This window comes from Oryctolagus cuniculus, chromosome 14 (genome assembly GCF_051225735.1).
Source record: "Oryctolagus cuniculus isolate XC-2025 breed Fujian yellow rabbit chromosome 14, ASM5122573v1, whole genome shotgun sequence".
In the NCBI taxonomy this organism is placed as follows: domain Eukaryota; kingdom Metazoa; phylum Chordata; class Mammalia; order Lagomorpha; family Leporidae; genus Oryctolagus; species Oryctolagus cuniculus.
Genome location: NC_142880.1, coordinates 37,837,927 through 37,854,570, shown reverse-complemented (window position 1 = coordinate 37,854,570; position 16,644 = coordinate 37,837,927).

The following is a 16,644-nucleotide window of genomic DNA, read 5'->3' as shown; positions in this document are numbered from 1 at the left end:
GACTCTCCTCTCCTTCCCACGCAGTAAGTGCAGGTGTCCCCAAGGTTTCCCACACCCCTTTGGGAAGCGGTCTGTGTCTGTCCCTGGCGTTCACCATCAGTTAGAGTTAGACGCCCCAGGCTGTGTCTCCAGCCCCGCACACCCCACCTAGTGCTCTCTTCATAATCCTGACCTCTCACCATCACTTCTTTTCTCTTTGTCCCTCTCCAATTCCTAAAAATCAGTGCTTGCAAAAATACTTAGGTGACAGGCCAGCACTTGCCTCCACGCAGAATTCGATTGGTGAGGTGGGGGCTTGAGCTAGAGTCAAGACAGTGTGGGGATGACTGCACCCCATGGTGGGTGCCAGGGTTTGAGTCCCAGCTCTCCTCTTCATTCCCGTTTCCTGCTAATGTGCACTCGGGGAGACAGGTGGTGATAGCTCCTGCCACCCCTGGGGGAGACCTACCTTCAGCCTGACCCAACCCTGCATATTGTGGGCATTTGGGGAGTTAGCCTACAATTAGGTTTTCTCTCTCTCTCTTTCAAAGAAATAAAATAAGTAAATTTTTTAATGAAATGAAAATTTAAAAATAGATTTAAATGAATTAAAAATGTATTATATTGATTAAAATAAAATTTAAAAATTAGGCCAGCGCCGCGACTCACTAGGCTAATCCTCCACCTGCAGCTCCGGTACTCCGGGTTCTAGTCCCGGTTCAGGTGCCAGATTCTTTCCCGGTTGCTCCTCTTCCAGTCCAGCTCTCTGCTGTGGCCCGGGAAGACAGTGGAGGATGACCCGAGTGCTTGGGCCCTGCACCCGCATGGGAGACCAGGAGGAAGCACCTGGCTCCTGCCTTCGGATCCTCGCAGCGCGCCGGAAGTAGCGGCCATTTTGGGGGTGAACCAACGGAAGGAAGACCTTTCTCTCTGTCTCTCTCTCTCTCACTGTCTAACTCTGCCTGTCAAAAAATTTTTTTAATTAAATTAAAAATAAAAAGAACAGGATTGGTGAGTGAGCGCTCAGGCTCTGTGAACAGCAAATCTCCAAACCCAAGTGCAGTGTAAGAGAGGCAGCCTGCCCTTGGGACAGCCAATCCCTACACTTGTCCTCAGATTCCCACCCTTGCTTTGCATGAATTACTCTTCCTTTCACTCCTGTGTCTTCAACAACACAGTCCACACACACACACAATGTTAGCTCTGCATATCAGCAGGTTCCACACCCATGGATTCAACAGTCACGGACTGAGGTTAGGGAAAACAACTGTCTCTGTACTACACATATACAGACTTTTTCTTGTCATTCCTTAAACGATACACAACATATTAGCTATCTACTCAACATTTACAGTATTAGGCACTGTAGGGGCTCTAGAGGTGATTTAAACTGTACAGGAGGATGCGTGTAGGTTATTCACAAATACCAAGCCCTTTTGTATCAGCCACGTGGGCATCTGCAGGTTCTGGCATCTGCAGGGGGCCTGCAGCCAGTGCCCCGGAGATAGCCAGGGAGCTCTGTGCCAGTTCTCTCTCTTCCACATTTAAGCATCCTAAAAGCCTCTTCCAGTTGGGAAAACGCACGCCGCGGATTGATCGTGCTATACATTTTGCATGAGGCTGGAGCTCTGTGCTGCTCCCGATGCATCCTGCACATCTGACAAAGCCCTGGGCCCTCCAGGGGTGGCAGGCCCATTAGTGCATTGCATTTTCGCTGAAACCTTAAGCGTCTGTGATGCTTTTTTTTAATGCTGAGATCTCCTTTAGTTACCCCGCCCCAGGACTCCCCCTCCCCACCTTGGTGGATAAGCATTGTTCTCTGATGCCTGGCATGTGCAACCTTGCACTGGCTGCATGGGTTAAGGGGCGGGACTGAGCCCCCCCCCCCCCAGCCAGTGCTGGCCCCAGCACCCTTTCTTCCGCCCAGCTGAGTTCTTGAATGTGAGTGTCCAAGTTAGGGCGGCTCCAATCACCATCAGTTAGATGTCTATTTAACTGTGTGCTCTATGTCAGAACCAGAGCACATCCTTGGTGCAACAGTCGCAAAGATTTGGAAAACAGAAAACTGTATAAAATTTCTTCCATTTTCTGAATATAAATGCTCATTAGTATTTTTCTTTTTTTAGGAATTCATTTTCTCTCTTTGAAAGGCAGAGTAACAGAGACAGAAGGAGACACACCGAGAGAAAGAGATTTCCTCCCTAAATGGCTGCAACAGCCGGGGCTGGGCCTGGCCAAAGCCAGGAGCCTGAAATTCCAACCTAGTCTCCCACGCCGGTGGCAGGGATCCAAGCACTCGGGCCATCTTTTGCTGCTTTCTCAGGCACATTAGCAGGGAGCTGGGTTGGAAGCAGAGCAGTTGGAATTTGAACCTGCACTTTGATATGTGTTGCAGGTAACAGCTTAACCCAGTGTGCCACAAAGCTGACCCCTCGTTAACATTTTTCAAATCCATCCCTGGGAATTAAAGGATTGATTCGCTCCCTTGAATCCTCCCAGGGCGATCGGATACATTTCCCTTGTCTGGAAAGTGAGTCACAGCAGAGCTGGCATCCACGGGCTGTGAGCAGTGTGAAACTCACCATCTGAGGAGTGCTTCATTCAGGTGATCTTCCAGAAGCTTCCAAGTGGGGTAGGTGGGTTGGGCGTTGGCCAAGCCACAGGGTTTTTGAAGAATGCAGCATGACCTCAGTTTTCCAGGGATTGTCTTCAAGTCTCATCTGCAAACTAGAAACCCTTGGAAGCGTTGAGCCCTCCTAACATCTGATATGACTACACAGCGTCCACACACAGCTCGCCTAGGCCGGAGGCTGATGGAATCACAGCAGCAGGCTCCCAGCTTCCGGGGAAACTTCTTAGACGTTGGTCCCTGAAGTTGGCTCTAAGAAGTTTTCCGAAATGGTAGTGCTCTTGCCCTGACTTCTCACCGACACTCTGCCAGATCTCCTGGGCACTGTTCCCACCCTCGCAGGATGCCAACGCCATAGTCCTAGCAAACCCTGGCTGAGCTGTTCTGGGAATGTCTTTAATTGTCCTGGAAGTAAAAACAGAGGTCTGAGAAAGCAATTAGCTGAGAAAGGCACCCAGAGAGGCGCCGCTGAAGACCCCTGCAGCTGTCACAGAGGGAGGCGACAGCTCTGGACAGCACGCCTGCTCTTCCACGTCTCAGGGGACAGCGTGCATGTGTGTACGTCTGTGTGTTTGCCCAGGTGTGAGCATGAGTCTTGCTGATAGCCAGTGATTTTGTCTTCGAGGGGTGTCCTGTGTGCATAACCTTGGCATGTGTGTGTCCACGTTTGAACGCACATCCGTGTCGGGTTGCATAGGTTAGCTAGACCTTTTCCTGTGCAGCTGTGGTTGTTAGCAGACAACAAAAGCTCCTTGCCTGCTTTCCTTGCTTCTCATCCTGCCTCGTCCCCCCGGTCCTCGCAGGCAGCTCGCCTCAGCCAGGCACCACCTCACTCTTCTAGTTAAATGGCCAAAGCCCACTTTTGCTTTGACTCCAGCTGTGGGCTTGACAAAGATCTTCGGCTGAGGTTGAACCGTAAGAAACCCCGTTGGTTCTAGCACTCCATAGCGCTGTGTCCTAGGTGAAACTTCCTTGGAGCATAAGGAAAGAAAGAGAGAGAGAGAGAGACAGAGAGAAAAAAAAAACCCACATGGATCTCTTTTGCTACATGAACGGATGTGACATTCAAACCCAGAGTTAAATGGAATTTCTTGAACATTGGTAGGCTTGTGCAATGACCTATGTAGTCAAAGCCCCTAAAGTTTTCTGATTAATTAGTTGCATGGAGTAACTTCCATGCTCTACAAAAAGCAAAAGAAAGAAAGACCTGAAACACTTTGCAGTGCTGGCTCCCTGCTGAGACTGACTAAATTCTGGTGAGGTTTTATTTTCCTCTGATGGTCTTTGTGAGGAGCTGCCGGCCACGGAGGATTTTGCAAACAGAAATCCGAGGGAGGGAATGATTCCGAGCCAAACACAGCATTGACTAAAAGGCTGCCTGGCGGGGTCAGCACGGGCACAGAGGGCGGCATTGATGGAGCTGAACAACGCACAGGGTGAGAGAGATCCCTAAAGCCGGCAAGGCAGACGCCACAGCCGGCTTCGAAAGTGACAGGCACCCTGCAAATAGGAGGCAGCAAGCGGAACTGTCTAGAGCTGAAGGGGCGAGAGTGTGTGGGAACAGGAGGGTAGTAGCTGAGGGGTGGAACATTCCAGAAGAGGGGTGGGGAGGGAGGGGCTTTGGCAGAACCACAGGTCCTGTCCCAGCCCTGCTGGTTTGGATGAGAAGCGGATTTTCTGTATACGCTGGTGGGAGAAGCAAGGCAGAAGAGAAACAGCAGCTGAGACAGGTTTCTGACCTGGCTCCGGTTCAGCGCAGTCGGCGGTGCAGCGCTGAGGTGGGGGTGGGGCTGCCCAGTGGTTCCAGCCAGGGTGGACAGGGGGAAGCCAGTAGGCCCAGGAGGTGGTTCTTCTTCCTGCCTGCCACGCTGAGGGCTTTCTCTTCCTTTGCCACGTAACAGATCCCCCAGGAATCTCGTGATGCAGGTAACAGCGTGACCCTGGTGAGAAATGGCTGGCGTCAGGTTCCCCCAGGACGATTTCCGGTATATCCAGCGAGGGGCCCCTGCCCACTCCCCCGCCGAGCTCGGGAGCCGAGCCTGGAAGGGAAAACAAGGCTGATTCATGTTTGTGATTAACTTCTCACCCAATGCTGTAATCCCATACGCAGCACCCGCCCGGGCTGTCAGAGCCGCTCAGAGGCGGCCCCGCATCGGCCCCGACCTGCGCGCCCACCTCCCTGTGGATGCCACCTCCTTCGGGGCACTGCTTTCTGCCTCCGCCATCGGATCTTTCCCTCTCTGTGACATCCCCCACCCCCACCCCGCATTTAATTGGCGCCTCTCCCATAGCACCGGGCTCTTCTTCATTGGGAGTGGTTGATGAATCGCTGGAAACTGGCAACCGCCGTCTCCTCGGTGAACCTTCTCAGGCGCCAACGCCCAAGGCTGGGCACAAGGTTAGGGCCCAGCGAGTGGCAGGCAAATGAAGAGATGGCCTCCTGAGCAGCTGCCCCGGGCAGCAGTGCGGATGCGACCTCCCTCGGCTTTTCTCCACAGTAATCCCAGCCCCTTGTTATGATAAACTACTTGCTCCTTGCTAGGCAGTACATTCAGGAGCTGGCCGGCTGCCAAGGGCAACACGGGAGCGGTGGCAGGACCATTGAAATAAATTAATGGCCTATGATAAATACAGGGAAAACAGTGCCAGTTAATGAGCTCCTACGCCAACCAGAATCACATGTCTTTTAAGAGGAGGGGGAGTTTTTACATGAACGTCTATGATTTGAAGCAATAGGGTTGATTAAAGAAAAACACAAGTTAATTCACTAGCTTTTTAGCCCAGTAAACACCAGCCCTTCCAAGCTGGTATCAAAACCTTGGGAAGTGGCGATGGTCGAAAATAATCCTATTATTCATTGTGGAGGGCTTCAGGGCAGCCCAGGAGGCAAATTAGATCCGTCGCTTGATAATTATGCTTTTTAATTTCAATTTCCAAGTGGTATCACCCAACTGATTCACCGCGCTCAGCTCTGAATGATTTTTTGACAGTTTTCAAAAATGAAATCCACTCTCAACAATGCAAATCTTTACTCCCTGGGCGTGCAAAAGGAGGTGCATGCAAAGCGTGGGGGGCAAAACTGCTCTGGGCGAGAAAACTGTACCTGCCAGCCTCACAGGTGAGCTCTGCAGAGACGCAGGTCCTGATTTCTTTGTTTGAAGATCCGTCACCTCGTTTTAGAATCAGCGCCCGTTCTTAACTCATTCTGTGCACTGTCATCAGGTTTGGTTTGCACAAAATAGTTGACCCGAATCAAGGAATTTAAACTTTGAATACCAGACCAGCTATGACATTAGGATCAGTGGGAGCCTCCGCAAGTCGATGTGAAAACGTGAGCAGCCCACACGGGGCGCCCCCCAGCTGGCCACCCTGTGGGAGGCACAGGCAGCAAAGTCATGCTGCTAGCCTGGCCTGCGGCCCTGCGGCCTGATTTCAAGGGGACAGACTGTGCAGGCACGACTTTGCCAAGCCCCAGCAGTAAGTGGCTCACTGAGAGGCCTGGTGTCCTCCGTGCGGGGGTGAGGGCCTGGAGCAGAAGGCCACAACCGACTTCCAGATGAGAGCTGACACACTCCCTGCACCCAAACGGCCAAGGCCTGGCCAGCACAGGCTGAGCTCTGCTCTGTCCCGCCCTGGGAAAGGAATGCCAGCTCCCCGGCGCTTAATGCATGTGTCCCTGGAGGTCCATCTCTTTCCCCCCTCTCCCGCCCTCTCCCTCTGAAGACGAGGATCTGCGACACTACAGATCCACGTCCCCTGCCCCCTCCAAAGGCAGTGGGATTGGCCGCTCCCAGTTCTCCAGCTGTCCTGGCTGCCTCTGGCCTCTCACAGCTGCCCTCTGTCACCTGCGATTTCTGGTGTCCCCTTCCCAAACTGAAGGCAGGACCAGAAAGGCCTTGTTCAGGGACTTCTCATCTTTCATTATTGAAGAACACACACGTGGGCACACATACATGTGCACCACCCACACACAAGCCTGCATGTGCAGGACACACACTCTTTGGGGGAAAGCGCCTGCTACTTTTCTTCCCTTCTTACAGAAGATAAACCCATACAGAACTGCAGACAAGGAAAGATTATGAGATCTCCAGGTCACGGTCTACACCGGAAAGCAACCTTGGCCGTGAAACCCATGGCGGGAGAATAATCGGAGCAAATGTTTTTTAATGTCCAGGTGACCTCCAACTACACTGGAACGTCACCAGCTAAGTGGCAGGCTGGAATCCTGCTGCCCACTGGTCTCCACGAATGTCACTGAGATCCTCACCCTGGTCCTGGCTGGGGCCTAGCAGGCTGGTGGCAAGTGGGTGAGCATGTGACCCAACAGGAACACTAAGCCACTTGCGATGGGTACAGGCTTATAGATTCTGAACCCAAACCACCTGGCTTTGAATCTTGGCCACAGCAATTACTAACACTGTGACTTTGGGCAACGTAAGCATTTTGTACCTTCCTTTCCTCTCTGTAGAAAGCTACCATGTAGGTGGGGTTACTGCGAGGACCCATGGCTGAACACATCTGCAGGCTTGGAAGCTTGGAACAGTGTTGGCCACATGCATTGTGCTAGGTGAGGGCTAGCTGGCATTACCTGGCAAGATGTGTGTCAAGTCATACCCAAGGAGGGCCGGCACTGTGGCCTAGTGGGCTAAGCCTCTGCCTGTGGCACTGGCATCCCATATGGGTGCCGGTTTGAGTCCCAGCTGCCCCACTTCCCATCCGTCTCTCTGCCTTATCCTGGGAATACAGGAGATAGCCCAGGTGCTTGGGCCCCTGCACTCTCATGGCTACTCCCAGGTAGCTACCAGCTGCTGGCTCCTGGCTTCAGATCGGTGCAGATATGGCTGTTGCAGCCATCTTGGGAGTGAACCAGTGGATGGAAGACCTCTCTGTTTCTCTGTCTGTAACTCTGCCTCTCAAATAAATGAAACCTTAAAAAATCCAATAAATTAAAAATAAAAAATGTCATACCCGGTAAAGACAAGGCCACATGTGAGGATATACAGAGAGCATTTCAGGACTAGAGAAAGGGATCAGTAGGGACGAAGTAGTCAGAATGGACTTCTAGGGAGCAGTGGGACCTGAGTCAGGGCCTTGAGGGGTGGGCATGGGCTACCCCCATCTTTTTCCTCTAATTGCCCATGACTGTGGGGCTACTGCCCTAGGCAGTGCTACACAGAGGGAGGGACAAAGAGAGAGGTCTCCTATCCACTTATTCACTCCCTAGATGGCCACAATGGCCAGAGCTGGACCTATCCGAAGCCAGGAGCCAGGAACTTACTCCAGGTCTCCCACATGGGTGCAAAGACCCAAGCACTTGGGCCATCTACTATTACTGCTTTCCCAGCCATAGCAGAGAGCTGGTTTGGAGAGAAGCAGCTGGGACTGGAACTGGTGCCATATGGGATGCCGGTGCTGCAGACAGAGGCTTAGCCCACTACACCCACAGTGCTGGCACACTCACCCCCCGCACACACCCACACCCACACACCCTGGCCTCTTTTCCCAAGCCCACAAAGTCCGAGCTCTGCCCACCTTGCACTCTGCCTCTGCACCTGGTCTTCCATTTTCACATTCACTCCTGGTCTTGCTCAGGATCAAGTGAGAGATGTCAGGTCAGCTCAACACAGTTCAGAGCAGGCCAGCTCTGAGTGGGACACTGGGGCTACAAAGCTGAGTTTCAAGCAACATCAAATATCACCCTCCTGAAGCTCCTTGGTCATGGTGATGGACAAGGAGGCAGTTTGATAACTCAACGTGCTGAGAGTGGTTGTGAGGGGCGTGCAGAGGAGGGCGTGGCCTAGAGATAGCGAGGGAGTAGATCCTCCAGGGAGATGAGAACAGCAAAACTAGGGGCCACCACGTGGGAGGTAGGGGACAGGAGGAGGCGCCTGCAGTTTGGTTTGTTCCCAGCCTTTGCTGGGAGCACTCAATGGTGCTTTCCTTTTGACTCCTTTGCCTTGAGCCACTCCCAGAGCTCACCAGCAGCCACTGGGCTGGCAGCAGGTGCCTGGAGCAGTGTCTCCGGTCCCCTGGTGGGCTTGCTCCAGACTGTGCAGGGGAAAGAAAGGGATCAGTGGGGACAAAGGGGGTGGGGGCACTCCAGGCGGCAGACCCACCTCAAGCAGAGATGGCAGTGTCATGTGCGCAGTGCCAAACCTAAAAGCCACACTGTCCCCATCGTGTGGCTGTCACCCAGAGCGAGTTGCTTTGCTTCTCATAGATCTTGACTTCAAAACAGGCAGAATAAAGCTTAGTTATAGGGATTATGAGGATTGAGCAAGGTGCGTAAGGAACCCCAGCCGGCACCTACTATGTGCATGGCTGGAAGGGATTGTGCCATCCCAATACTGAACACTTGGCTGGCCTAGCAAGAGGGAATGGAAACCGCCTGTGCTGAGGTGGCTTTTACAGAGAGGCCAGCGAGTGCATTGCTCTTTCCCCCTCAAGAGCCCAGCCAGGCTGCAACTGTGGAGACTTTCCCAGAGGGTGGCCCTGAGCTGGGAGGGCTGGCCCTGGCTGGAGACCATGCATCCCACTCAGAGGAAAGAGGTGCCAGTTAAGGCTGCTTGTAGGAGGGTCTGGGGAAGTGACACCTGCCTGGGAGACTGCATGAAGGCCTCAAGCCATTCCAGGTGGGTTGTGGGGCAGCCACTGCACACAGCACATTAGTTGCTGAAGCTGCCCATCAGGGGTGTACTTGACCAATAAGTGGTGGAGTGGGATACAGTGCAGATCTAGCCGAGTGTGCCTGTTTCATGTGTCAACTTGATTGGACTAGGGGATGCCCAAATGGCTGCTCCCACATTGTCTTGGTGGGCGTTTCTAGAAGAGATCAGCATTGAAATTGTAGCCTGAGGAGGGGACCCGTCCCCAGCCTGTGCCCTTGGATGGCTCCGGGTGAAAAGCCCCCTGTCCAACACCAGCCCCACTCTGCACACTGGCCCTGCCACTCCGGCTTGAGTCAGCCTTGTCAGGGGTGCAGAAATCACTCCCGAAAACTTCCCAAGGAGAGGAGAGAAACAGAAAGAACACAAATGTTGTTTTCATCGAGCTTGTGGCATAATGCCCAGTGTTTCTCAACTTTTTGCTGCGTAGATTCAGAAAATAAGTGACTCCTCCTATCAGTCAGAGTGTGAGGAAACCGGATTCCGACAGGGCTGGTTGGAGTGGAAACTGACGCGACCCCATGAAAGGTGTGTGGCAGCGTCAATCACAGCCAATCACAGCCTCCCATTCCGACAGATGAACCCCTGATGAAGCAACCCTGCTTTCAATAATTTATCCTACTGGGGCCTGCACTGTGGCACAGCTGGTAAAGGTGTGTGTTCGATGCCAGCATTCCATGGGAGTGCCGGTTTGAGTCCTAGCTGTTCCATTTCTGATCCAGCTCCCTGAGAATGCACCTGGGAAAGCAGTGGAAGATGGCCCAAGTGCCGGGGTCCCTGCACCCATGTGGGAGACCCTAATGAAGCTCCTGCTCCTGGCTTCGACCTGGCCCTGGCTCAGCCCTGGCAGTTATAGCCGATTGAGAAATGAACCAGCTGATGGAAGATTCTCCTCTCTTTGTGTCTCTGTCTGTGTGCGTGTGTCTCTTTCTGTCTCCCTCTTTCTCTCTGTAACTCTGCCTTTCAAATAAATAAAATAAATCTTTAAGAAAAGAATTTATCCTACAGACATTCTCACTTATGTCAAACCGCAAATGTACAATGTTAACTTTTCATTGCAAAATTATTTGCAAAAGATTGTAAACAACGTGCTTGTCCATCAGTGGGGCACTTGGGCATGATGACGTAGAACACAGTGCAGATCTCTAGGCGTGTGTATGTGTGCATGCGATGGTTAGTTTCAGTTGTCAACTTGACTGAGCTAAGGGCTGCCCACATGGCTGGTCTGCCCTTGTTTCTGGGTGCGTCTGGGAAACATCAGCATTTGAAATTGTAGGCTGAGCAAAGAAGATCAGGTTCCCCGGCGTGGATGGGCATTACCCACGCTGCTAAAGGCCGAGACAAAGGAAGGCCCAAAGAGAAAGGCAGAGGAAGGACCGGGCTGCTCTCTCTGCACAGTCCTAGTGCAAAAGCCCGAGCCCCGGGAGCGCAGGTATTCAGGGCTCGGGCTTTTGCGCTAGGACTGGAGCTGTGCCACCAGCTTTCCTGGGTCTCCAGCATGGCAGGCTGGGGGGCTTCTCTGCATGTGCACTCGTGTGAGTCAGTGCCCCACAGTAAGTCTCTTACGTATGTATGCCATTGTTTCTGCTTCTCTGGGGAATGCAGACTAGCACAGTGCACATGTGTGTTTACATTCTATGTACGTAAATATCTCTAAGGAATGCTAAGTCAGAAACGAGGCTGCTGAATAGCGTGGCTAGGGTGTTACCACTTATGTGTTTGAACAATCTGGAAAGAGGTACAAGAAGCAAATGACACTGGTGGCTGGAGGACAAGGACAGAGGGAGATTCTCCACTTAACTTTCATAATGCTGTTTGAATTTTGAGCCATGTGAATGTGTAACCCATATAAAATCAGGCAAAAAAAAAATAGTTGGCTTGGGGCTGGCATTGTGGCATGGCAGGTTAAGCCTCCACCTGCAATGCCAGCATCCCATATGGACACTAGTTCAAGACCTGGCTGCTCCTCTTCCAATCCAGCTCTCTGCTATGGCCTGGGAAAGCAGTGGGAAATGGCCCAAATGCTTGGGCCCCTGTACCTGTGTGGGAGACTTGAATAAACTCCTGGCTCCTGGCTCCTGGCTTTGGCCTGGCCCAGCCCTGGCTATTGTAGCTATTTGGCAAGTGAACCAGTGAGTGGAAGACTCTGTATGTGTGTGTGTGTCTATCTCTCCTCTTTCTTTTTTTTTTTTTTTTACTACTTGGATTTCCTTTCTAATGGTCACTAACTTTTTTTTTTAATATTTATTTATCCACTTGAAAGGCAGAGTTACAGAGAGGCAGAGGCAGACAGACAGAGAGAGAGTTCTTCCATCTGCTAGTTTACTCCCCAAATGGCTACAATGGCTGGAGCTGCGCCAATCCAAAGCCAGGAGCTTCTTCCAGGTCTCCCATGTGGATGCAGGGACCCAAGGACTTGGGCCATCTTCTGCTGCTTCCCCAGGCCATAGCAGAGAGCTGGATTAGAAGTAGAGCTGCCGGGACTCAAACCAGCACCCATATGGGATGCTGGCACTGCAGGTGGCAGCTTTACCTGCTATGCCACAGTGCCAGCCCCTGTCCTCCTCTTTCTGTAATGCTGCTTTTCAAATATAAAAAATAAATTTTAAAAAAGAAAAAAAATTGTTTTCTTAAAAATGAATATCGCTGGGACAGATGTTTGGTGCAATGTATCACACAGGACACTCGAATCCCATATGGGAGTGCTTTGTTCAAGTCCCCACTGCTCTGCTTCTGATCAAACCGCCTGCTAATGTGCATCCCAGGAGACAGCAGGTAAAGGCTCAAGTATTTGGGTCCCTGCTTCCTGGAACCCAGGCTCCTGGGTTCATCCTGGCTGTTGTAGGCATTTGAGAATGAGTCAGCTGATGGAAGATCTCTCTCAATTTGTGTGTATGTGTATGTGTGAGTGTGCCATTCAAATTTAAAATAAATGATTTTTCACCTGCAAAGAGAAGAATTCTGATGTGTGCTGCAACCTGGATGAACCCTGAGGGCATTAAGTTAAGTGAAAGTTAGCTAGCTGCAAAAGGACAAATACTGTATGATTCCACTTGTATGAGGCATCTAAAGTAGTCAGATTCATGGAGAAAGAGTGATGGCTGCCAAGGGTTTGAGAGGAGGGGCAATGGAGACTGATTGATTGATTGATTGATTGGAGAAGGAGTGACGGAGGGCAAGAGGGAGAGAAGAAAAAGAGATTGAGAAAGAGAGAGAGAGAGGGAGAGAGAGAGAGAGAGAGAGAGAGATCTTCCTTCTGCTGCTTTACTCCCCAAATGTCTACAACTGCCAGGGCTGGGCCGGGCTAGAGCAAGAAGCCAGGAACTGACTTTGGGCCTCCCACATGGGTGGCAGGATCTCCCAGGGTGCGCCGTAGCGGGAAGCCAGAACTGGGAGCAGAGCTGAAATTTCAGTCCAGGCACTCTGATATGGGATGCTGGCATCCCAGTGCCATCTGAATCACAAATACCAGGCCTGGGAGTTATTGTTGAGTGGGCATAGAGCAAGATCAAAATAATTCTGGAGACTGGTTGCCCAGTGTGAATGAAAATAATTAAGATGGTAGCTTTTATGCTACCTGTATTTTACTACAATTTAAGCATTTTTTTTTTTTTTTTGACAGGCAGAGTGGACAGTGAGAGAGAGAGACAGAGAGAAAGGTATTCCTTTGCCGTTGGTTCACCCTCCAATGGCCGCCGCGGCCGGCGCGCTGCAGCCGGCGCACCGCGCTGATCCAATGGCAGGAGCCAGGAGCCAGGTGCTTTTTCCTGGTCTCCCATGGGGTGCAGGGCCCAAGCACCTGGGCCATCCTCCACTGCACTCCCTGGCCACAGCAGAGGGCTGGCCTGGAAGAGGAGCAACCGGGACAGAATCCGGCGCCCCGACCGGGACTAGAACCCGGTGTGCCGGCGCCGCTAGGCGGAGGATTAGCCTAGTGAGCCGCGATGCCGGCCTCAATTTAAGCATTTTTTAAAAAAATTCTCCATTTCAGAAGCACCCTTGGTTGGAGTGATGCTGCCCGTCGCCCCTGACAGCTCTGAGTGCGCAGCTGCGAGTGCATTGTGGTGGAGAACCTAGGGCTGAGTCTCCTGCCTGGCCCTTCCCTGGGCTGCAGCAAATCCCCGAGTATCGAGTATCGGATCACTCTCTGCTTTGGTTCTGTAATCTGAATGTAGGAACACGATTTCCGGACCGAGATACCGTAATTGGATTGTTGCACTTGCACATTTCCCAGCACAGAGATAACATCAGCCCTCAGGAATGGCCCGAGTCCATCTGGGACCTTCCCCTGCCCGGCTTGGCGGAGGCTGCTGAGTCAGTTTCAAAAGCGGTGACCCCTTTGCCTGCTGGGCCAGCCCCTCCCTCCCCAATTCCACCCCCCACCCCGGTGGTGGGGGAAACAGACAGCAGAAATCCCAGAACCCAGATGATGCCCTGGGCCCTGAAATGAAGCTGCGGGGGCAGTGTTCTGAGCGCCGCCCGCTGAGAAGGTGGAGCAGGGGTGGGCAAGATGCAAGCAGCAGGCCCATTTGTGCTCTTTCTCCAGGCCTTGCCAAATGCAATATCCTGCCCCAGACTGCAAACACACGCCACCCCTCGGGGGAGGGAAAGGAGAGACCCGCCGTTACTGCACCTGAAATGCACATTGTCTTCACAGACAGCCGGCTCAGTCCCTGATCAGTGCCCAGGGGAGCTGTCAGGGGGGTCTCCATGTCCCTCATTCAGAGCCCCTGAGCCGGGAGCCCTCTGTCCCCAGGGCTGAGACTGGTGAGTGAGCCCAGGGTTCTCCCCTCCCTTGCCTTCCACCGAGCTGGGCAGGGCTCCTCACAGCTCTCCCTGCTCTCTCTCCTCAAGCACCAGGTCTGAATTCCATCCCTGGCCTTCCTAGGCCCATTAGGATCCAGCTCTGCCTTTTCTTCCTGAAGCTTCTCCCACCCTGGGCAGCTACTCTCACTCCTGTGCCAGTCCCCAGGCATTGGGTGGCCCCTGAATCCTCCCTTGGGTCTTTCCTCTCTCTCTCTCTCTCTCTCTCTCTCTCTCTCCCTTTCTCTCTGTAACTCTGCCTTTCAAATACATAAAATAAATAAAATGCTTTAAAAAAAACTGTAATCAACCAAAATCATTTCTTGGTTGTGGTTGTTGCCTAAATTACGTGGCTAACTTCTTCACTTCTCTTCTCCCTATGCATGGAGCCAGAAGACCTTCCAGCCCGAGACTAACAGAGTATTTTCTTTCTGTCTCATAGTTCCTGCACGTTTGCCACCTGTCTCAACAGCTATAGCTGCTTTCCTGGCAGGTACTGTTCACCACAAGGAAGGCAGATAAAGGAGGTGCACAATTAACATAAAACAAATAAATAAACAAAACAGCCAGCCACCAGACAAAGCAGGAAGTCTCCCTGTGGAAGAGCGGATGTGGGGTTAGAACCAGGCGATAACCACGGGAAAGCAGTGAAAGTGAACCAAGACGCCCAGCCCTAGTTATTATCACTGCCACCCTCTCCTGTGGCTTTGAAGGTTTCTTTATGTCTGAAATTCAGTGTCAGCTTACGGGACTATGAGACAGTCAGGGTGGAAACAGGGAGGGGAGGTGTAGACTTTGGGATTAGCTGGATGTGGGGATGGGATGTAGGAGAAGGCAAAGGGGCTCCCAGGAGACTCTGATGTCACTGCAGAGGGGGCCCGAGAAGTGGGGGGACAGTCACAGAGGAAGGGGAGGTGACAAATTCCACCCGAGCACGTGTTCACCACACTCAGCCACACCAACCACCTTTGGTTTGCTCCTGAACCACACGCCCTCCTCTCTGAGTTCTTTCTGGAATATTCTTCTCCCTGATCCTCTCGTGGCTGGCTCAGCAACAGTGTTAGCTCTTCAGCAAGGCCTTCCTTGCTGACACGTGCCCTGTCTGCTCACCCATACTGCCCTCTCGGAGCTTGGGGCAGGATGCTGGGCAGAGGGGAGGTGCCTGGGGGAGCCTCGGAGAGCCATGGCTCACAGTGGGAAGCTGGGGTCCCCAGCCCAGAAAAGGGAGTATGAGTCTGGAGTGTGACCCCTGAAGCCAGGATAGGCACAAACAATCCATGACCACTCTGGGGAGGCCGATGTAAACCACTGGTTCTCCCTAAAGCATTTTTCTAGATGAGAAAGTGCGAAGAAATCCCTAAAGTGCTCCAGGCACAGCTTCTGTGCCTTGTAGAAAGATGTGAAACCAGGGGCTGGTGCTGTGGAACAGCGGGTTAATGCCCTGGCCTGAAATGGCAGCATCCCATATGGACGCCGGTTCTAGTCCCAGCTGCTCCTCTTCTGATCCAACTCTCTGCTATGGCCTGGGAAAGCAGTAGAAGATGGCCCAAGTCCTTGGGCCCCTGCGCCCACGTGGGAGACCTGGAAGAAGCTCCTGGCCCCTGGCTTCAGATTGGCGCAGCTCCAGCTGTTGCAGCCATCTGGGGAGTAAACCAGTGGATGGAAGACCTCTCTCTGTGTCTCTACCTCTCTCTGTAACTCTGTCTTTCAAATAAATAAAATAAATCTTAAAAAAAAAAAAGATGTGAAACCAGGCAAGCTCAAATGAAGGGTGAAATGGAAGGGCATGGGGGTGTGCTCAGCTGTCTTTAATTTCTTCTGCATTTAGCTGTGGCCTAGGCCTTCGCTGGCAGAACTGCCCAGACCTGCGGCTCCCTGGGTCCTGATACAGAGCCGGCTCCAGGACTGAAGACACGGAGCAGCGTAAATCCTAAGCTGTGTTTGGCATGAAAGAGGCGGGGTGGGAAGGCAGAATGTGCTTGCATCTGCATGGACCCTGGAGGAAACAGAAGAAGCCGATCAAAGTGGTTAAACACGCAGGCGGGTGAAGTGGGGAACAGGCACCAGAGTAGGAACAAGACTTCTCCACTCATAGCTCTCCCTGCTGTCTTGACTATTGTTGTTGTCGTTATTGTTATTTATGAAGTAGGGAGACCAAAAAAGAGAAAGACAGAGAGACAGACGGTGCTCCTGTCTGCTGGCTCAGTTCCCAAATGCCCACAAGAGTGGCACCGTGCCAGGCCAAAGACTCTTCCCACAGCAGTGGCAGGGATTCAACCACCTGAACCACCATTGCTGCCTCTCAGGGCCTGCATCAGCAGGAAGCTGGAGTTAGGAGCAGAGCCGGGACTTCAGCCCGGGCACTCTGATATGGGATGTGGCCATCCCAACCAGCATCCTAACTGCTAGGCCAAACACCAGCCCTTTTTTTGATTCCTGAACCATGTGACCATATTAACTACTTTTTGACAGATTAAGTTAAAATATTTTTGATTGTTCTTTCCTGTTATTAAGAGCATATGTAATGTGAAGTAGCAAAAATTCAATCAGATATAAGGCAAAGCAATT